Raw genomic sequence first — 23,550 nt, 5'->3', positions numbered from 1 at the left:
TCATTTAGAGAGGCGAGGGTTGGTTGCCTCTTCTTTAGGAGGGAAAACTAATAGTGGTAAGAACTTGCAAGATGTGAAGGTAAGCCAAAACAAGGGTGGATGTGCGCTCTCCTGCCCGTTATGTCGCTATGCCCCAGCCCGCCTTTCGTCATCGTGCCCCCACCCGCCTATTCGTTGCGCCCCGGCCCGCCCCTGTCCTGTCGCTTCGTCGTGCGCCAGCGCCATCAAAAACCACCAATGCCATCGACTCCCTCCCTCGCCATCGACAACCACCAACTCCCATCTCTCTCGCCCCGCCAGGGCCCCTCGTCGGCTCCTTACGCGCCGCCTGCATCCGCCCTGCATCCACCCCCTCCCCCCCCATCTATCTTTGTTCCCTCCTCCCAACTCCCCACCCCCTGAGTGCTGCCTTGCCGGGAGGCTTGGCCCTCCCAACTCCCCGCCCCCTAAGTGCTGCCTTGCCAGGAGGCCTAGCCTGCTATCAGGCTACAACACCACCGCCATCGAAAACAGAACCCCCCCCCCCCCCCTTCCTCCTCCAGTTGCTCCCTCCCCCTGCAGCAACTCCCCATCCAGTAGCACAACAGCGCGATAGGTAGGTTCTCCCAGAAGGGACGCGCAATGGAAACCTATGGTCAAGCGCCGGCGCACTCACCGAGTACCCCCCAGCCGAACACCTTGTGTGTAGTCCTCTCTGAGGAGCAGCTCTTAGCCATCCGAGCTAAAGAGCTGGAGCTAATGGAAACAATGATTTATGGTCAGGTAGTAGGACATTCCCCAACAAGGGCCCAACTTCGGGACTGGCTCCACTCCACACTGCACATTGGCACAGCGCAAATCATGGAGGCGGTCCTATTGGGCCAAGTGATCTTCATGGTCCGCCTCAGCTCGGCAGACGCAGCTCGCGAGCTACTCGCCAGTTCACCATATGCATCCACGAAGGGGGTCATATACATGGTCCCTTGGTACAGTGGCTTTACTGTGGAGGCGTTTGCACTCCACAACAGGTTTCTTCGATACCCGATCACCCTTCTTTTCCCCAGCCTGGCGATTGAGTACCGCCAGTTTCAGCTGGCTTTGGGAGGTCTTTTTCTTGCAGTCGGAGCACGGGATGCCTGGAAAGGCCCTGCCTTCCACAGGAGGGAGAGGTCGTTGGACTTCTCCTGGGGAAACAAGCGGCTAGGTGGAGCCTTGCTGGAGCGGTTGGACAGGTTTTATGTGGGAGAGTGGGGAGGCTCCCGTGGAGGCCAGATTGAGCAGTTGGCAGGCACCACGTTATCCGATCACTGCCCGGTTCTCTTGGCACTTGATCCCCCAGTATCCGCCCTAGATACATGATCCTGTCGGATCCCTAACTCGATCTATAGGAGGGTGGAGGTGTCGAGACAGATAGAGCATATTTGGACCAGAAACTGGGTCAAGAGGGATAGGATAGCAGAGGAGGTTGCAAAGGTCCTAGTCGAGTCAAGAAGAATTTGCCAAGCAGCAGCCCTACAGGCCAGGCAGCAATGCTGGGAGGAGGAGAGAGCACTCCGGCAGGACTTTGCAGCCACGCACAGATTATTGTAGGGGGTACTAGGGGACCCCATCCTCCACTCACAGGAGGTGCGCGCGCGTGCAGCCATTGCTGGCTTAGAGGACAGGCGCTCAGAGTTCTCTTTCCGCACTTCAACAGCCTTTTGGGCACGGAAGAGGGACACGATGTGCAGGTAGTTCTTCCAGGTGCACCAGCCCTGCACCGCGGAAGACCAGATACGCAGCCTTAGGGATCAGTATGGGAGGACCCGTTCTAGCCCTGATGAGGTGATGGAGATTGCCACCGACTATTACACGCGCCTCTTCCAGCAGGAGACAGCTTGAGACAGAGGACAGAGATGCAGACAGCAGGTATGGGATCACACCCCGTCCCTCCTCACAGAGGAGATAGGACACGCCCTCCTAGTCCCCTTCACAAAGAATGAACTAGAGGAGCCTTTCCATACACAGGATGGGCAAAAATGCCTGGGGGAGGATGGCCTCTCTAAGGCTTTCTTCGCTACCTACTGGGAGGTGGTGAAGGACCTCCTACTGAGGGCTTTCCAGGAGATATTCACCTTAGGACAGATGCCAGTGAGGCTCTCGGCAGGCCTTATCAGTCTTCTTCCCAAAGGGGGAGACCGGTTGGAGCTATCCCAGTGGAGACTGATCACCTTATTGTCAGTGGCCTATAAGGCTCTGGCAAAGATGATTGGTAGACGATTACGCCATGTACTTCCAGATATCATTCATGACACACAGACAGGCTTTGTCCAGGATAGGAGCATCCTAGACAATGTATTTACATTCTTTGAGGCGATAGAGTGGGCTCAGCATAGTGGGTAGAGACTGGTAGTACTACTCTTGGACTTCGAGAAAGCTTATGACAGGGTGGACTGGGATTTCCTAGAGGGTACCATGGTGAAGTTGGGATTCCCTCACGCTTGGATTCACGGGGTCTCCGGCCTGTACAGATCAGCCACCAGCAGGGTTCTCATAGGCAGAAGGCGAGGGGAGGAGTTCCGGCTAGAAAGATCGGTCCGATAGGGCCGTCCCCTGGCGCCATACCTGTTCCTACTCTTCGCAGAGGCGATGTCTCAAACTGAGTTGCTAGACTCAGAGTACGCAGACGACACAGGCCTCTACATAGAGGACGATGAGGTGATGCTGGAGAGAATGAGGCTGGCTCTTGATGTGTTCTGCGTTGCAGCGGGTGCGAAAATCAACTGGCGAAAGGCGGTTGGTTTCCTCATAGACCCGGACTCCAGCACGGATTGGGGCGTCCACTTGGGATTTAGATGGGTGAGCAGAGGGCAGACCGTCCGATACCTAGGGTTCCAGGTGGGACTTGACATCACTCCTGCCCAACAGTTTCTTCCTGTCCTAGATTCTATTAGAAGGAAACTGACCTACTAGAGCACGGTTCGCTTCTCACTAGCCGGTCGAGCCCTGGTGGTTAACCAGGTCCTCCTAGCGACGGCCTGGTACATCACCTCGTGTTGGTGCTTCTCCTCATCGTGCGTAGGGCAGCTTCGCCGCCTAGTGCAGAATTTCCTTTGGTCTGGGTCTGTTGGCTCCAGGGACTACAGGGCCAAGGTGGTGTGGGCAACCATCATACGACATCGATCAAAGGGAGGGCTTGGGATCATAGACCCAGAGTATCAGAGTATGGCCCTCTTGGGCAAGCTAGTTGTCCACGGTCTCACACCTAGTGGGCAGACTCGGAAGGTCTTACTGCAGGAGGGCCTTTAGGACTGTAAACCGAGGCTTGGCAGTGAGTGGAGGCCGTCCCTGAGATGGATCTTCACTTCAGCCCAAATCACCCCCCCCAGATCACCTTTCCTGCGGAGCCTACTCTGCGTGTGGCAGGGCCTCCGTAAGGCCCTAATCCAGAGCCCCCCAGGTTGCCAGGAGGAAATAGACCGTCAGCTGGTGATCTGGAACCTCCAAGTCAAAGATAGGAAGGGGCACAGATAGGTGAGCGCCCCCACATCTAGTGGGCTGGGTGGGAGGCTGGCCCGGCTCGTTCCATCAGGACATGGCGGGAGGTGTATAGGATGGCGGACGAGGAGGTGCTGCAGCGAGTATCAAGGTGCACGAGAGGAGTGGAGTTGAGGAGAAGAGAGAGAGACGCAGCAATACCTTCGGAGTGGCTTGCCCCCCGGATACGAGAACCGATACACGCGGGGGAGGTATGGGCAGCCAGGTTCTCTCCAGCAAGCATCCCTGTTCAGGTGGCAGGTAGATTGGGTGGCGCCCCCCAGGGGACCTTCTTCGCCATTGAGGAGGGGGGACCTCTGGCCCTTGACAGAGGGCAACAAGATGAGGGGATTGCCACCCTTTCATGGAGGAGGATTCGGGTGGTGGGTCCTCAGGGGAAGACTTGGCGACCCCTATGTTTTCATGGAGGAGGATTCGGGTGGGACCCCTATGTTTTCTGGAAGGAGCTCAAGGAGTGGCGCCTTTGGATATGGGAGGGTAGGCCACTTGATGAGTTGGAGTGGGATCTAGGAGAGTGGCTATGGCCGGCCTCTGCAGTTGCCAAAAAGCCACCCAAGTTCCTAGAGTATACTGCCAAGATTCGCAGACATGTACTGATGCAGGAGGATATGGACTGGGGCCGTCACGCAGCAGGCACTGGGCGAAGCACAGCATCACAGAGCCCTTCCGACGGAACTTCTGGTGCCGCCTATGGGATAGTAGGAGGCCGAGAAGGATGTCGTATTTTTTATGGCTGGTGGCACATGGAGGCTTGGCGGTGGGAAGCTGGCTTGCCTAGATGCAGAAGGAGGGAGGTTGTAAGCGTTGCACACAGCAGCCTCTGGAAACCCCAAAGCACTGCCTTTGGTCTTGTGAGGAGGCGCAGCTTGTGTGGAGAGGAGAATGCCGTATCCTTCGACGTATAGCCCCCAACCTTGGGTGTATTTCATGGGGAGCTTTCTGTTGGCAGGCAGTTAGTGAGGGCTGTCACCTTTTGTATGAGGCCGGGATGCAGGACATGATATTCATGATCGAGGCAGGGTCATGTGTAGTGGTCGGTTTGGAGGCTTTACCCATCCGCCAGATAGTGGAGCCCACAGTAGACGGCTCAGAGATATGGAAGATCGTAGGGAGTCTTACTAGATGGCATATCTGGAAGGCGCAATGCCAGGTGGCTTTCGGCGGAGAGAGACTTTTAGCACTTGCGACCTTAGCAGAGTTATGGACCTCCATCATCCATTCCCTCCGCGGCCAATGGGATTAGGTGCAGTGCGAGTCCAGGGCGAGTCAGGAGCTCTGTGGTCACTTCATGCGTACCTGGGGTGGCCAGGGCCTATTCTTTGTGATGCAAGCAGGCAGCCCCATTTGGCGATATACCCCCCCCCCCCAAAGGCTTCTTGCCCCCATCCCCCCTAGATCGCCTTGAGAGGCTTGTATACATGATGGATTGGTGACTTTGCATCAGCTCCAGTTAGTCTGTTGAGCATGAGCACTCTATTGTAATCAGTTTTTTTGAGTAATATATCAGCCACATTTTACTTGCAAAAAAAAGAAAAGCCAAAACAAGGGTGACACCATTTTCTTCGATAGAATCAAACAAACATGACCCCTTTGGCAACAAATTCCTAAGAGAAATAGGTTTTGCACACTGCCAAAGGTCGGGCATGTGGACGAGGAGTGTGGTACCAAGGCCGAAGGTCTTCCTTCTAGAAAACTAGCCCAGACTACTGCAACTGCCAGTCTAGTGGGGCTACGTCTCTCATTGCTGTACCATTTGCTCCATCTACCCCAACACCTATTGGTTATGTGGCACACGGACAAAGTTTCAGTAGCCTATCTCCTTCACTACTCTTGAAGGATTGGCTGATTGGTTTGCTAGTGGCTCACCTATTGCACTTTACGCATCCATTGCACCTTGTAGGATACCTTTTCTACCTGGCCGTATGTGCTAGTGGTCACACAGTTAGCCTTTTCCTTTTTAGATTTCTACTGCATACTTATATATTCATTGCATTGCACTTTCAATTAGCTTTACTTTCTTTATTTTCAGTTTTGCTTTTTGTTTTGGAGCATCTTACTACTCACCTTTGTATTTGCAGATTTTGATCTCTTTTGCAGTGTAGGGCTCACATGCAGGTTTGTACTAGTTCTTCCTAACTTGAAGATACGAGTTGTGTGCCGTTTCTTTCATGGTTCCATCTCCTTGGAGTTTTGCTCCTCCTCCAGCATTGAGGCTTTTCCTCCTGTGGGCAAATCATGCAACATCTCTCCTAATGCTATCAAAGTGGTGTTTTCTCTCCTTGCTCTTCATGTAGGGATGCCTCATCATTTTCATCTTGCTTCTCGACACCATATGAAGCTCGACATCCTCAGGCTCCATGTTAGGCTCCTCTTCCTTCTTCGGCATTGACGTCCAGGTTGAGAGGGGGTTCCTACCCTTCTTGAAATTTTATAGGTTTCAACACTTATCTTCAATATCGGCCTTTCCCTTGTTGTACCTTTCACTATTCATTCCATGAAACTAGCCTTCCTCCTCAGATAGGGTGGAAGATAAACTGATTAATAACTAACTACAGCCAAGCATAAAATTCACTTAAATTGAAAATTCACACTTTACCATTAAATCTGGGACATTGGACACCTTGTTGGCCCCAAAACAAAGATTCTTTGATCTCCTCTGCTAATTCAAGTGCCTTTTGCTATCAAAACAGACCAGCAAGCCTTCAAACCAATTTATCCCTTGGTTTTTCAGGCATTTCTTTTAGTCTACTCCTTGAAAGACAAATTTGAGCTAGCTCAAATTGCTAGAAAATGCTAAGATAACTTGAGAGATAGCTAGAGGATGAGATAGAATGCTGTAGAGAGAGAAATTCCAGAGTTTCATCGCAAGAAACACTAAAAAACTATTGGTGCCTTGCTCAAATAGCCATGGAAGTTATCACCTATAGCTTAGGACCACTTGAAAGAATGTTGTTTTGAGATGAAGTTAGGATCGAAGCTCAGCAGAGAAAACAGTAGATAGTGTGAGAGTGAAGCACGACACCCAATGCAATAGACTGAAAGAGTGTAGAGTGAAAGTACAAGGTACAACCCTTAAACCTTAGGGTTGTAGGGGGTGTTCACACCCGAACACGATAAGTGCCTGTAGGTGTATGACATAAGCACATACGAAATAAGACCATAAGTTTGGGGGGAAAAACCTCTCGTACCGAGAGTAAAAAGTTCCCCAGTGTCCTATTGATCACTCACACTCCTATGTGAGGGTAGGGGTAAGTGAGACGTAAGTGAAATACCCAACAAACCCCCCTGGAGTGAAGAGTGATCAAGAGTACAATGATCATCTACCACCAAAGGAGATCAAATTTAAAGCATTGCGAAATGCTTCAAATTTGTCACGAGAAAGAGCTTTGGTGAAGATGTTGGCCACATTACTGGTGGTAGGGCAACAGGCAAGGCTGATATCTCAGTATGTAGCCTCTCTCTGACAAAGTGATAATGTATCTCAATGTGTTTCATACGTGCATGAAACACTAGGTTCGGTGCCACTACAATGGCACTCTGACTGTCAGTGAACAAAGGAGTAGGCTCCGTAATAGATACATCTAGATCAGCTAGCAATCGTCTAATCCATACGCATTCAACTGTAATAGTGAAAGCTGCCTTGTATTCAACTTCACATGACGATGTGGCAACAGTGGACTGTTTTTTGCTAAGCCACGATATGCAAGGACGAGCCAAGAAAGAAACAATTGCCACTAGCGGAGTGACGTAAATCATAATCACCAGCCCAATCAGAATCACTGTGAGCATGTAGCTGCAATGGTCCCCCCTTGGCATAAAGCAATCCAAGAGATCTAGTACCTTGCAAGTAACAGAATACATGCTTAATAGCTTGCCAATGTGACATGCGTGGCTGATGCATATATTTGCTTAGGTCTAAAACTGCAAACTGTATGTCTGGCCTAGTGTTGCATAGGTAAATAAGACATCCAATTGTTGGAGCATATGTGTGTATATCAAACAAATCACTATCATCATGTAATGACGGCTTTAGTCTAGGTTCCATTGGTGTATAGACTAGCTTGCAATCCTGTAAGCCAAACTTCTCAAGAAGTTTACCAATGTATCTTGACTATGATAAACCAATACCTCTAGCATCATGTATGAACTGAATGCCCAAGTAATAGTGGAGAGACCCCAAGTCTGAGATGTCAAAAGTTTGCTGCAAATTTTGTTTAAATGTTGAAATCTGATCAGTATGTGTCCTTGTAAGCAAGAGATCATCAACATATAGACAAATGATCAGCAGTGATCCCCCCTCTTTACATACCTAAAGGGTAGACTCATATGAGTTGTTTATGAACCCTTGGCTAAACAAAAAATCATCTATCTTTGCATACCAAAGCTTAGGAGCTTGTTTCAATGCAAGGGAACGGAGAGCTCCCGTCACGTCACGACGCACTACTGCCCTTGCCCCGACTGTTCATGCCTGCCCCCCCTGACTCATCGTGCCAGCCTGTTTGCTCACCCTCCATGATAATTTGCCCCCCTCCCTCCCCCCCCCCGCGTTTGACGCGCCCGCTCCGTCTGATGTGCCACCCTCGACTGCTCACCCCCATCCCGACAGCTCGCGCTCGCCCCGTTGTCTAGCCGTTGCCATCGTGCCCTTCTGCCTCGCCCATCGTCCTGGGACACACTGCCCCCCCGCCATCCCCCTCCCTCCCAACGCTGCTATTCCCCCCCCCCCCCCCGGGCCCCCCCGGCGCACTATCTTTCCCCCGCAATCTCGGCTCCGTCCTACAGACGTACCACCTCCCCGCACGGTACCTGTTGTAAGCCGACATCCGCGGCATCCAACACCTCCCCCACCGCCAAAAAAAAAACTCCCCCACCCTCCAGTTGCTACCTCCATTCGCAGCAACTTTCCCCCTCAAGCAGCACCGCAATGTGATTGGTAGCTTTTCAGAGGGGACACGCAATGGAAACCTCTAGTCAGATGCCGTTGCACTCAACGAGTGCCCCCCAGCCAAACACCTTGCATGTCGTCTTCTCTGAGGAGCAGCTCTTAGTCGTCCGGGCTAACGAGCTGGAGCTAAAGGAAACAACGATTTATGGTCAGGTAGTAGGGCATTCTCCAGCGAGGGCCCAGCTTCAGGACTGGCTTCACTCCACGTTGCGCATCGGCATAGCGCAGATCGTGGAGGCGGTATGGGCCAAGGGATCTTCATTGTTCGGCTCAACTCGACAAACCCAGCTCGTGAGTTACTTGCCAGCTTACCCTATGCGTCCACGAAGGGGGCCATATACATGGTCCCTTGGTACAGTGGCTTCACTGTGGAGGCATTTGCACTCCACAACATGTTTCTTCGGCACCCGATCACCCTTCTCTTTCTTAGCCTGGCAATAGAGTATCGCGAGTTGATGGAAGACTTTGGACAACTCTTCGATACGGTCCTTTTTTGCATCTTAGCGGACGCAGTGATAGCCACTGCAGGAGTCCCAAAGGTATGGGTGGCAGCAAAAGAGGTTAAGAATATGGTCCTACTTGAGAGTTGCGGAGCGCGAAGAGTTCTGACTACCTCTAGAGGTGGGGATCTTCGTGGTTCGTAAGTCAAGGAGGGGCAAGGTCCATCTACTAGTGCCACTAGATGGACCAAACTATGCCTTTTTTCTTTAGTCCTCTCACTCAGTGGAGTGGACGACTACACAGATAAAGGAGTTGAAGAGTTAGGTAGCGGATCACATCTCCCAGTGGATGGGAGATGAAGGATTAGCATTGTTTGCACCGCAATGGCCTGGGTGCATGATGGACATTAACTAGTGGGCTGGTGTCGAGGTTCCACACTTGAGCATTATCTTTTGAGCCCCTCCACAGTGGAGAGCTCCAAGGGACGTGATCGAGTGGCCCCTGGCACAGGCAGCCCATTTCTACCAGTGTACCGAGTCACGACTCTCAGCATGGCTGATAGATTCATTGATAGTACCACCGGGCACATCTATCACCCCTATGGTCCCGACTGAGGGCTACCATGGGGGACTGGAGTTCGCCGTACAGACAGGCGGCAAAGTGTACTTGCATGCTCACAGTTTCTCCTCCTCATCAGCAGCCTCCACACCGAACAGATGCTTGTTCGGTTAGTCACAGGTTTCCCCATGAGTTTACACCTAGCATTCTGGAATGTGAATAGCCTCCACCACAGTGGGGCACGTGGTTCCAGGAAGTTGATAGTTTGGCAGGAGCTAGAGCCTGCCCTAGTCGGATGGATCGACATCTTTCTTCTACAGGAGTACAAGCTCCCCCCCACCGAGGCCCAGTGGGTAGGGAAGGTGCTTGCGGGCAGCTCGTACACTTAATGGGAGCACGCCATAGGTGCCCATAGTAGGAGTGGAGGTGTATGCACCTCTATTGGCTCAAGTCTCACTGCCTATGTACGAGACCACAGGACGATAGTGGCAGGGAGGGTTCTATGGGTCAGATTGGATATTGTGGGCTTGTGCCTTGGAGTTCTCAATGTCTATGCCCCTACGGAGGTTAGGGCACGCAGCAGGTTCTGGGTGGAGATCGCAAATGGACTCCCAGAGGTAGACTCCTGGATCGCTGGAGGAGACTTCAACAACCTTGAGGTTTTGGAGGACCAACAAGGTAGAGGTAGAAACTACCAGGGCATGGCTGAGGAGGAGCAAGTGGCATGGAAGGTCTTTTTGCTAGCAGTCGGAGCACGCAATGCTTGGAGAGACCCTGCCTTCCACAAGAGGGAGAGGTCATTAGACTTCTCTTGGGGATACAGGCGGCTAGGTGGAGTCCTACTGGAGTGGTTGGACATGTTTTATGTGGGAGAGTAGGGAGGCTCTCGTGGAGGCCAGATTGCGCAGTTGGCAGGCACCACGTTGTCTGATCATTGCCCGGTTCTCCTGACACTTGATCCCCCAGTATCCGTCCTAGGTACACGATCCTGTCGGATCCCTGACTCGATCTATAAGAGGGAGGAGGTGAGGAGACAGATAGAGCATATTTAGACTAGAGAGTGGGGCAAGAGGGACCGGATAGCAGAGGAGGTTGTAGAGGTCCTAGCAGAGTCGAGAAGAATCTGCCAAGAGGCAGCCATACAAGCTAGGCGCAACAGAGCTGGGAGAAGGAGAGAGCACTCCGGCGGGACCTTGCAGCCACGCAGAGATTATTACAGGAGATACCAGGGGATCCCACCCTCCACGCAAAGGAGGTGTGCGCAAGAGCAGCCATTGCTGGCCTAGAGGACAGGTGCTCGGAGTTCTCTTTCCGAACCTTAGCAGCCTTCTGGGCGCGGAAGGGAGACACGATGATGTGTAGGGAGTTCTTCCAAGTGCACCAACCTCACACCGTAGGAGAGCAAATACGCAGCCTTCTGGATCAATATGGGAGGACTCGTTCTAGCCCAGGCGAGGTGATGGAGATTGCCACCAACTATTACACGCGCCTTTTCAAGCAGGAGACAGCTTCAACTAGAGGACAGAGATGTAGATAGCAGGTATGGGATCACATCCCGTCCCTCGTCACACAGAGGAGATGGGTCGCTCCCTCCTAGTCCCCCTTCACAGAGAAGGAACTAGAGGAGTCCTTCTATACACAGGATGGGTAGAAATGCCCAGGGGAGGATGGCCTCTTCAAGGCCTTCTTCACTACCTACTGGGAAGTGGTGAAGGACCCCCTATTGATGGCCTTCCAGGAGATTTTCACTTTAGGACAGATGCCAGGGAGTCTCTCGGCAGGCCTTATCAGTCTTCTCCCCAAAGGGGGAGACCGGTTGGAGCTTTCCCAATGGAGACCGATCACCTTATTGTCAATGCCAAGAGGCAGCCATATAGGCTAGGTGCAGCAGAGCTGGGAGAAGGAGAGAGCACTCCGGCGGGACCTTGCAGCCACGCAGAGATTATTACAGGAGATACCAGGGGATCCCACCCTCCACGCAAAGGAGGTGTGCGCAAGAGCAGCCATTGCTGGCCTAGAGGACAGGTGCTCGGAGTTCTCTTTCCGAACCTCAGCAGCCTTCTGGGCGCGGAAGGGAGACACGATGTGTAGGGAGTTCTTCCAAGTGCACCAACCTCACACCGTAGGAGAGCAGATACGCAGCCTTCCGGATCAATATGGGAGGACTCGTTCTAGCCCAGGCGAGGTGATAGAGATTGCCACCAACTATTACACGCGCCTTTTCAAGCAGGAGACAGCTTCAGCTAGAGGACAGAGATGTAGATAGCAGATATGGGATCACACCCCATCCCTCGTCACAGAGGAGATGGGTCGCTCCCTCCTAGTCCCCCTTCACAGAGAAGGAACTAGAGGAGTCCTTCTATACACAGGATGGGTAGAAATGCCCAGGGGAGGATGGCCTCTTCAAGGCCTTCTTCACTACCTACTGGGAAGTGGTGAAGGACCCCCTACTGATGGCCTTCCAGGAGATTTTCACTTTAGGATAGATGCCAGGGAGTCTCTCGGCAGGCCTTATCAGTCTTCTCCCCAAAGGGGGAGACCGGTTGGAGCTTTCCCAATGGAGACCGATCACCTTATTGTCAATGGCCCCTATAAGGCACTGGCAAAGATGATTGGTAGGTGACTATGCCCTGTGCTTCCAGATATCATCCATGACACACAGACAGGCTTTGTCCAGGATAGGAGCATCCTTGACAATGTGTTTACCTTCTTTGAGGCGAAAGAGTGGGCTCAGCACAGTGGGCAGAGACTGGCCGTACTACTCTTGGATTTCGAGAAAACTTATGACAGGGTGGACTGGGACTTCCTAGAGGGCACCATGGTGACGTTGGGATTCCCCCAAGTGTGGATTTGTGGGGTCTCCGCCCTTTATAGATCGGCCACCAGTAGGGTTCTCATAGGCGGAAGGCGAGGGGAGGAGTTTCGACTGGAGAGATTGGTTCGACAGAGTTGCCCTCTGGCCCCATACCTGTTTCTACTCTCTGTAGAGGCGATGTCTCACTTCCTCAGGTCATGTGGGAGTGGATAACGTGGCTTCCGACTTCTAGTGAGAGAGGAGACTGAGTTGTTATACTCAGAGTATATAGATGATACAACCCTCTATATAGAGGACAATGAGTTGATGCTGGAGAGAGTGAGGATGGCTCTTGACGTGTTCTATTCTGCAGCGGGAGCGAAAATCAACTAGCGAAAGTTGGTTTTCTCACAGAGACCCGGACTCTAGCAGGGAATGGGGCGTCCACTTGGGATTTAGATGGGTGAGTAGAGGGCAGACCGTCCGGTACCTAGGGTTTCGGTTGGGACTCGACATCACTCCTACCCAGTAGTTTCTTCTTGTCCTTGATTCTATTCGGAGAAAACTGACCTATTGGAGCATGGCTTGCCTCTCACTAGGCGGACGAGCCACGGTGGTTAAGTAGGTCCTCCTAGCGACAGCCTGGTACATCACCTCATGTTGGTGCTTCTCCTCATCTTGCATAGTGCAGCTTCGCCACCTAGTGTGGAATTTCCTTTGGTTGGCGTCTGATGGTTCTAGGGATTCCAGGGCCAAGGTGGCATGGGCGACCATCATACGACATAGATTAGAGGGAGGGCTTGGGATCATAGACCCAGAGTATCAGAGTATGGCCCTCTTAGGCAAGCTAGTTTTTGCGGTCTCACACCAGGTGGGTAGACCTGGAAGGTCTTATTTGCAGGAGGGCCTTCAAGACTGTAGACCGAGGCTTGGCAGTGAGTGGAGGCCATCCCTGAGATGGATCTTCACGTCAGCCCAGATCACCCCCCAGATCACCTTTCCTTCGCAACTTACTCCGCGTGTGGCAGGGTCTACGTAAGGCCCTAATCCAGAGCCCCCCAGCCTGCCAGGAGGAGATAGACTGTCAGCCGGTGATCTAGAACCCCTAGGTCAAAGGTTGGGAAGGGGCACAGATAGGTGAGCGCCGCCACATCCAGTGGGTTGGGTGGGAGGTCGGCCCAACTCGTACCATCTGGACATGGCGGGAGGTGTACAGGATGGCGGATGAGGAGGTGTTGCAGCGAGTATCAGGCTGCCAAAGAGGAGTGGAGTTGAGAAGAAGGGAGATAGACGCAGCAATAGCTTCGGAGTGGCTTGCTCCCCCGATACGAGAGCGGATAGAGCCCGGGGAGGTATGTGCAGCTAGGTTTTCACTAGCAGGCATCCCCCTTCAGGTGGCAGGTAGAGTGGGTGGCGCTCCGTAGGGGACTTTCTTCGCCGTTCAGGAGAGGGGACGTCTAGCCCTTGACAGAGGGCAGCTGGATGAGGGGATTGCCGCTCTCTCATGGAGGAGAATTCGGGTGGTGGGCCTTCAGGGGAAGACATGGCGACTGGACCCCTATGTTCTTTGGAAGGAGCTCAAGGAGTGGAGCCTTTGGATCTGGGAGGGCAGACCACTTGATTATCTGGAGTGGGATCGAGGAGAGTGGCTATGGCCAGCCTCTACGGTCGCCAAGAAGCCACCTAGGTTCCTAGAGTACACTACCAGGATTGGCAAACATGTACTGATGCAGGAGGATATGGACTGGGTGCCGTCACGTAGCAGGCATTGGGCGGAGCATAGCATTACGGAGCCCTTCCGAGGGACCTTCTGACGCCACCTATGGGATAGCTGGAGGCCAAGGAGGGTGTCGTATTTCTTATGGTTGGCGGCACATGGAGGCTTGGCAATGGGAAGTTGGCTTGTCCAGATGCAGAAGGAGGGAGGTTATAAGCGCTGCACACAGTAGCCTCTAGAAACCTCAAAGCACTGCCTTTGGTCATGTGAGAAGGCGCAGCTCGTGTGGAGAGGAGCGTGCCACATTCTTTGCCGTATAGCACCTAGCCTTGGATGTATCTCAGGGGGAGCGTTCTGTTGGTAGGTAGTCAGCCAAGGCCGTCACCTTCTGTATGAGGCCGGGATGTAGGACGCAATATTCATTATCAAGGAAGGGTCGTGCACAGTGGTCGGTTTAGAGGCTCTACCCATCCGCCAGGTACTGGAGCCCAAAGCAGACCGCTCAGAGGTATGGGAGAGCATAGGGAGTCTTACGGGATGGCATATCGGGAAGGTGCGGTGTCTGGAGGCTTTTGGTGGAGAGAGACTTTTAGTACATGCGACCTTAGCAGAGCTCTGGACCTCCATCATCCACTCCCTCCGCGGCCGATGGGATCAGGTGCAGGGCGAGTCCAGGGCAAGTCAGGAGCTTCAATGTCACTTCATGTGCACTTGGGGCGGCCGAGGTCTCTTTTTCGTGATGCAGGCAGGCAGCCCTGTTTGGCGATACACCTCCCCCCCCCCCCCCCCCCCCCCCAATGGCTTCTTGCCCCCATCCCCTCTAGACGGCCTTGAGAGGCTTGTATACATGATGTATTGGTGACTTTGCATCAGCTCTAGCTAGTTTGTTGAGCTTGAGCACTGCGTTGTATTTAGTTTTTTTGAGTAATATAATCAGCCACGTTTTACTTGCAAAAAAAAAAAGAAAAAGAAAGGAGCTTGTTTCAAACCATATAAAGCTTTTTTCAGCTTGCAAACCAAGTGTTCTAATCCCTCAATTGCAAAACCAATGGGCTGCTGTACATATACTTCCTCATGAAGTTTCCCATGTACAAATGTAGTTTTAATATCCAACTGATGCACAGTCTATCCATAATGGGCAGCCAAAGCAACCATCGACCTGATAGTTGTCATGCGGGAAGTAAGAGCAAATGTCTCCTCATAGTCAATGCCTTTCTTCTGTGCATAGCCTTTAGCTACAAGCCTTGCCTTATATTTTTCAATGGATCCATCTACATTTCGTTTCAACTTATAGACCCATTTTGTTCCAATGGTTTTCTTCCCAAATGGCAAAGACACTAAATCCCATGTTTGATTCTTAGTAATAGAATCCAATTCAGCTTGCATTGCTGCCATCCAATGCATACTTTGTTGTGCATCCTCAAAACATTCAGGTTCCTCATCATCAAGGGTGCTTGCTTCCATAATAAACTCCATGGTATGTGCAGTATCATGCATACGAGCTTGCCTTCTAGTACGACTAGCCATGGGTGCATCCAGATAACTATCTTTCATAGTCTGAAAGTACCATCTAGGTATTTGTCTTGCCTCTTGATTGCACATAAGCTCTCATTGAATTTTAGTTTCAGCACTTTGCTGAATATTCAGATCAGCCAATGGCTGATTTTCTGCATTTTCCAATGGAGCAGTTGGCTGAACATTGAGTTCACTTGTTGAAACTCCAGCTGAATCACCAGATGTAATGGGCAGTAGCCCTTCAAATACATCACGGGCAGCCTGATATGTATCTAAACTAGCAAGGGACACCTTTTTAGAGACAGGATCATAGAGTCTGTAGCTTTTGCTTTCACTACTATATCCCACAAATATGCATTTGACAGCCTTGTTATCCAACTTTTTTCTAAGTAGCTATGGAATGTGTGCATATGCAAGGCACCTAAAGGTATGAAAGTGTCCAACAGAAGGTTTCCGGCTGTTCCAAGTCTCAAAAGGTGTAATTTTCTTCAATGCTTTGGTGGGACATCTGCTCAAAACATGGCAAGCACACATGATGGCTTCTATCCAAAAACTGTGTGGCAAGCTCTTTACTTTCAGCATACATCTGGCCATCTCCATGCGTGACTGATTTTTCCTCTCTGCAATCCCATTCTGCTATGGAGTATAAGCAGTAGTGTACTGATGGACAATGCCCTTCTACTTCAAAAAAGGATTCAGCATAGGGGACATGTATTCCCCCCCTCGGTCCTAACAGAGAGTCTTAATTTTACAACCAGACTAGTTTTCAACAAGTGCAACAAAAGCCAAGAATGCATCATACACTTCTGACTTTTTGACCAAAGAGTAGACCCAACAAAATCGAGTAAAGTCATCAATAAAAGTCACAAAATAGTAACATGCTCCCAATGACTTTGTCTGCATAGACCCATATATATTTGAATGCACTAACTGTAACCTAGCTATTGCTCTAAAAGCAACATCATGGGGAAACAAAAAACGATGCATTTTTTCCAAAATACATGCTTCACACAATTGCTCAGGAGGTCTCTCCAGTAGAGGTAATCCATCTAGCATCTTTGTATGTTGTAAGAGCATCAAGCTGTCAAAGTTTCAATGCCCCGTCGTAGCATGCCATAACTCTGCCTGTAACATAGCAGGAGTAAGAGTGTATGCCAAGTACGCTGACTGATCAATTGAAAGAGTATCCAACTCATATAACCCATGGCATAAAGTGCCTATCAAGGCCAAAGTCACATGTTCTTTGTCTCTCACCATGCATCTGTCATCATCAAATGTGACCTGCAATCCACAACGTGCTAAAAAAGAAATAGAGAGTAGATTCTTCTTTATGCCTGGCACAAACAAAGCATCCTATAGGCGGAGAATAGAGCCATCAATGGCTGTGAGCATAATCTCCCCAATACCTCTAATAGGGTATGATGCATTGTTGGCACACTATACAGACTTACCAATTGGAGCTGCACCAACAGAAGCAAATAAATCTCTGCGAGATGTAATATGCCTAGAAGCACCACTATCAAAAAACCAAGTGCTTGTATCCTCAGTAGAGCTAAATGCTCGATCATCCCAAGAAGTGTCATAACTGCATGTGTAAAAGCAATAGTCCCTGTCTGCAACAAAGGAGCAGTGGAAGGAGCATTAGAAACAGATATTCTTGACTCCTCCTCCTTGGCCATTCACTTTCTGCACTCAGTGATGTAGTGGCCTGGCTTCTTGCAATAATGGCAATTTCCCTTTTTGGCTTGTGTGCCCCCTTGTTTTTTACTTGCCTGTGATGTGCCAGAAGTCCCAGAGCTCTGTGGAGCATTCTTTACTTGGCTACCTTTGCCCTTTTGTCTAGCCATAAAAGCCTACTTAAAGGTTATGGCATCCACACCACTATTTCTTCTTGTTTGCTCCTCCTCTAGAAGCAAACTGACTAACTGAAGAAAAGTGATCGGCTGTGTGGCAATCCTCATGGTGAGGTTTAAGGCCTTATGAAAAGCCAAGTATGAAGGAGGTAATGAGTTCAATGTAGTAGATATCATCTGTGCATCAGAATAGTACTCATAAACATTCATGAGTTGCTTACGCAAGTCCTGAATTTTGTTTAAGTGATTCTAAATAGAATCACCCTCATCCATTTTCAATGTCTCTAGCCCTTTCTTTATTTAAGAAAGAGATGCGAGTCTCATTCTTTCCTGCAAACATTTGCTCCAAAGTTAACCAAGCTTCACGTGAAAAAGCTGCTGAACGAAAATGGGGGATGATGGACTGCTGAATTGTCAATGCAATCAGCGACAAAGCTTGTGCATCCCGTGTATCCCATGCTTTTTGAGCTGTTGATCTTTGGGGAAGTGGCTGAAGTGGAGTAGGCCTGAGGTGCCCATTGTGCAGGTCCTCCTGGAGGAGGAGTAGTTGGAGTCACAACTCTAGGTCTAGCTTCTTCTCCACTAACATTATCCCAAAGATTTTTCACTACAAGCACATTCTTCAACATGAAGGACCAAAGTGAATAGTTGTTTCCATCCAATCTGTCCTCCTTGGATACATAGGTAAAGACATCTCCTCCCTGATTTGCTATGATAAGAAATTACCAAAAGAAGCAAAAGATCAATGTCCAAGCGGGACCAAACTGGAAATCTCAAAATTTTCAAAAATTGTAGGAAATAACTTTCTGCAATTAGTACACTGAGGTGCACTCTGTCAAAACTGTCTTTAATGCATGTAGTCCAAGGTGCATTTAGTGTTCAGCAACACTGTATGAGCAAAATCCCCAAAATTTCTTGCCCCAGATTTGTTCAAAACAGTCTATCAGTTTACTGAAACTGCAATATATGTGCCACTTTGAAATGTGGAGTTGAAGGTAGCTGGCGGGGGTGTCAGAGGGCAGCACTGGCGGCACAGATCAGGTGGCGGGCTGCACAGACAGGCAGCGCAAACAAGCACAGGGGGCAGCATTCTGGTCAAGCGCAGGGCAGGGGTTATAAACGATGGGCGGCGGACAGGGCGGAGTTGGGTGTCGCAACCGGCTTCAGAACCCTGGTAGGCGTCATAGATTTGTCAATCGCAGGTGGGGACAGATGGCACAAGGTGAACAGGCAATGTTGGAGGCAGGCACTGGCGGGTCGTGCAACAATCTGGTGGGCTTTCAGTCTGGCAGGTAGTGTTGCCAAGAGAGGACCATAGTGGCGCGTACAGCAGACTGACGTGGCGCAGCACAAGGCCTGGTAGATACAAGATGAAGTGCTGTAAGACAGGGGGCGCTGGTCGAGCTGCTACAATACAGGACACAGGTCAAGTTGCTGTAGGATAGGGTGCATATGTGGTGGTCTTGGGTCTATGGCGACAAGGAGCAAAACTGGACGTGAGCAGAAGACTCAACTGAGTTGAACAGAGCCAATGCTTTGATACCAAATGTGAAATGAAGTCAAGGTTGAAGCTCAGTACAAAAAATAGTAGATAGTGTGAGAGTGAAGCACAACACCCAATGCAATAGACTGAAAGAGTGTAGACTGAAAGTACAAGGTACAATCCTTAAACCTTAAGGTTGTAGGGGGTGTTCACACCCGAACACAATAAGTGCCCGTAAGTGTGTGACATAAGCACATACGAAATAAGACCATAAGTCTAGGGGAAAAAACCTCTCGTATCGAGAGTAAAAAGTGTCCCAGTGTCCTGTTGATCACTGACACTCCTATGTGAGCGTAGGCGTAAGTGAGGCGTAAGTGAAATGCCCAACAATTTTCCCATCCTATATGCTGTCATCTGCCAACAGAAGGACTATGGGCTGGTATCATCTGCTCTTGGAGGGTTCAAAGTTGCTATCACATGCTCCTGGAGGGCTCCAAACTGTGGTCACATGCTATAGGACTGATCCCTACTAGCTACAAATCACATCAGCAGCCTCTTCTTGCTCTCTAACAGTCTCCTTTGCTCTCACAATGGATGAAATAGACTTCCACCAATCTCTAAAAACGTTTTTCCCACTTGCATGGGTAAGTTTTGCTAAGTGGCAGCCTTTTAATCCCATTTTTCAGTTATCCTTCTTATTAAATTAATTTTTCGAATATTAATTCTGAAAATTAACTTAATAAATATTGTAGTGCTCAAAAAAGTAATTCCATCAACCAATAATTAAATTAGCTAGGCCATTTTGTTTTCCAAGTATCCTTGTGCAGTTGTTGACCCTTAGATTGTCATTAACTAATTAATTAATGCATAGTCTTTAACAGTGATATTAGTGGCCAATAAATTAGTCTAGGCCAAAATTTGACACCAGATACCACCTAGTACCTGTCAAGCATAACTTGTTACAACTTTTGCCTTTGGCACAACTGATATCTCGGGGTTTTGGATACCACACTGTGAAGTAATTAACTTGCATCTCTCATGTGCAAGTCACATTAGCACACTTGATTAACTTTTAATCAAATGCTCAGCAAAGCAATCAAGTTTCATGTCCTCTTGACAAACCCCCCCTTGAAATCCCTACAATCGTTCTTGATTGCACTACATTGTGCCGAAGGAAAAGCGTATTGCATTGGAATTTCCATAAGGCATCGCAATTGCAACATTGGCTACTATTGTCCAACCATGCCATATGTCCCAAATCTGTTGAAAATTTCCAACCAACATATACATAACGTAAAACTGAAAATTATTCTAGAACCGTTGCTAGAAACCCATTGGATGCATCCATAACTTATGTTTCTCACCTATTTCGACTTCACAACCATAATAAAGCATATTCTCAGTATAAATCATGGCTAAAATTGTTAATGGCATTCACTAACATGCTGCTACCCATTGAACCAGCTGCAAACCATTGAAAATAGGGCATAATCGGATCATAAATTGATCACAATGTGTTGCAAATGTGACGCCAAACTGATCACCGACTCATTGCAACTACTGATCAGTAATCAATGTAGAACTGAACCCAAAAGTGATCATAAACGGTTCTTAAATTGATCAAAAACTGAGCTGAAATTGATAAAAATTTTGTCTCAAAATTGAGGCAAAAACTCCTGTCAAACTAACCATAAACTGATGCAAAAGTTTAGTTTCACTGCTTGTGTGAAACTCATACTTATTTGCATGAATCTCACAATGACTACTAGTACACTGGGTAGTGACCCCATTGCAAATATGCTATCAGCACAGTACCTTGGATGCATGTTGAATACATCCAAGATTCACTACATACAAGAGCTGTCCATAACTGGAGGAGTGGAAGTGCTATCTCTCCCTTGAGCATCAAGCAATACTCTGGACCCTTGCTCTGTTGAACCTGACTAATCTTGAGCTAAAAGGCATCTACGTAAAGCTACAACAACTAAGGATGGTTTGCAAAGTCATCCTCTTCCATTCACTTTGCATCTATTGGTGAAACAATGCTAAAGCTTTACTAAGAAGCATATGAAAACTTCACCTCTAACTTTACTTGCCTCGAAACCTCCACTAGGTTGTAGACATTTCTTTCCCTTAAGCATTGCGATACTTTATACTTTCACATTGTTGCAAATTTAATTTAACTAATATGTAACATTGCATCCAGTCAACTAGCCTCCACGTGTACTTGACATGCTAGGAGCACTAGATGCATAAGAAAACATTATTGTTTGCATACTTTCAACCATTGCGATATGACTGTGCATGGAAATTTGCATACTACCAACTATACCAATATATATTTTCCCATACATTGCATGCATCACTAGCAACATTTTTTCTCATGACCAACACTATACAGAGCATTTGCATGATCAATATTATAGCCCCAAATCTGATATTGATTGGTTGGTCTCGTGAATCTCCGTGAAATTCCTCAATTTCAGCTTCTAGAATTCAAGTCGTAGGCTCTCAATGTGGAGCATACATTCTAAGGGGACTGCCAAAACCCTATTTATTGTTGTAAATTAGGGTTTACAATAGAGATTGATTGAAATATCTTCATTTGATGGCTCAAACTGCTAGAAAATGCTAAGATAACTTGAGAGATGGCTATTGGATGTGAGAGAATGTTGTAGAGAAAGAAATTCCATAGTTTCATCTCGAGAAACGCTAAAAATTTGATGGAGTCTTACTCAAACAGCCATGGAAGTTGTCACCTACAACTTAGGACCACCAGAAGGATTTCTGCCCCATCCTATATGTTGTTATCTGCAGCAAAAGAACCTTGGGTTACTGTCACTTGCTCTTGGAGGGCTCCAAACTGTTGTCACATGCTGTAGGAGACTAATCCCTAGTGGCTGTAAATCACATCAGTAATCTTTTCTTGCTATGTAATAGCCTCCTTCTCTCTCAGAATGGCTGGAATAAGCTTGCACCAGCCCCTACAAACGATTTTTCCACTTGTATGGGTAAGTTTTGCCAAGTGGCAACCTTCTAATCCCATTTTTCAGCTATCCACCTTATTAAATTAATTTTTAAAATATTAATTTTAAAAATTTACTTCCACCAACTAATATCTCGGGGTCTTGGGTACCACACTGTGAAATAATTAACTTGCACCTCTCATGTGTAAGTCACATTAGTACACTTGATTAACTTTTAATCACATGCAAAGCAAAGCAATAAAATTTCACGTTCGTGTGATATTGCATGATTTCATTATCTTTGTACTAGGACACTTGGGCAAGTGAACAATTTCCCCACGAAGGACATTGGGTCTTGGGTGCCACACTATGAAATAATTAACTTGCATCTCTCATGTGTAAGCCACATTAGTACACGTGATTAACTTTAAATCAAATGCTAAGCAAAGCAATAAAATTTCACGTCCTCGTGACATTGTATGATTTCATTATCTTTGTACTAAGGCACTTAGGCAAGTGAACAATTTTCTCACGAGGGACATTGTCCAAGTGGCACTTGCTGTACGAGCATTCTTCAACATGTAGTATACTATGCATCCCATTGTGTAGAGCACCACTAGAAGGATCCTAGGCTATTTCCATTGGTGGATTACACCACCATTCTTTTTCACATGATCCTTCATCACCTTTCCCTCATCATCGACACTTGAGTGATTGGGTAAGCTTGTACTGTTTTGTGATGTGTTGAGTGTATCATCGCTACTTCCGTCTTTTGGGTCATTGTTACTTAATCGGCCGCCACCCCTAAAATCAACTTTTCACAACAAAAAAAAGGTTTAATGTGGTTCCATTCGCCTTTGTAGGGCTTGGTAGGCCATTGGGCAGCCGACGAGCACCCTTTGTTCGATGCCCTGGTGTCCTATCTGGGGTGATTACTTACTCCGTTGGTAAGATAACCATTGCCTTTGTAGTCTTAGTAGGCCACTGGATAGCCAATGTGCACCCTTTGTTCAATGCTCTGACTGCTTTGGGATAAATATTGCTAGCCTTTCCTTTTAGGCTCACTTTTGGGCTTGAGAGGCGATGTTGAGCTAAAACACGTGCTATAACTGATTAGTATTTTTAAACAGCCCCAAAACAAGCTTAACTAATAAAAAACGCAAATTTGATGCACAGTTTGAGAGAGTTTCAGTGGCTCCTAAAAACCCTAAATTTTTGGGGCAACCTTCACCTATAAATAGACAGACTACCCACCATTCAACCTCATCCTTCTGTGCAGGTTTCGCAATCTACTGTGCAGATTTCAGCCATCAGCCACCTACCATCTACTATGCAGCCACACCACCGAGACTGCAGCCCATCTCTGTCCAGCCCTAGTAGGGTGTGTTTTCAACCATTGCCATACTATTTGGAGGTCTCCATCTACTGTGCCATCATAGCACCTGATATCTCTGTGTTTGAGCTTTGCGATTTTGTGTTTTGTGTTTAGGGTTTGAGTTTTGCTTGTCTCTATCTAAGTCTTTGTCTTTCAATCTTGGTCGTGCATGCTATGTTTCCTTGGTGCAAACCCTAGCATATCTTCACATCCTTTGCCTGGCATCAACTCTCAACACCTAGAGACAACATTCTTCACCTGGTGACAACCTCCTCACACGTGGCATCAGCCCAATACACCCCAGGTATTTGTGTTTTGCAGCCTAGGGACTTCCTCTACATCTAGATCATCATACTCCACCTAGCGTTAACATTTGGGCTGCTTTCT

The 23,550-nt window shown here is 48.6% G+C and overlaps 1 protein-coding gene across 1 annotated transcript in view; it reads left to right on the top strand.

Annotated features, from left to right (window-relative positions):
• Positions 1 to 23,550, top strand: part of LOC148031570 (uncharacterized) — a 150,181-nt gene that overhangs the window by 43,872 nt on the left and 82,759 nt on the right. The gene's annotated exons all lie outside the window — the stretch shown is intronic.

This window comes from Lygodium microphyllum, chromosome 9 (assembly GCF_053477565.2).
Source record: "Lygodium microphyllum isolate KBCC chromosome 9, Lygodium_microphyllum_v1.1.10, whole genome shotgun sequence".
Classification (NCBI taxonomy): domain Eukaryota; kingdom Viridiplantae; phylum Streptophyta; class Polypodiopsida; order Schizaeales; family Lygodiaceae; genus Lygodium; species Lygodium microphyllum.
The sequence above is the reverse complement of the archived record's forward strand: the minus strand, read 5'-3'. Positions and strand labels throughout refer to the sequence as shown.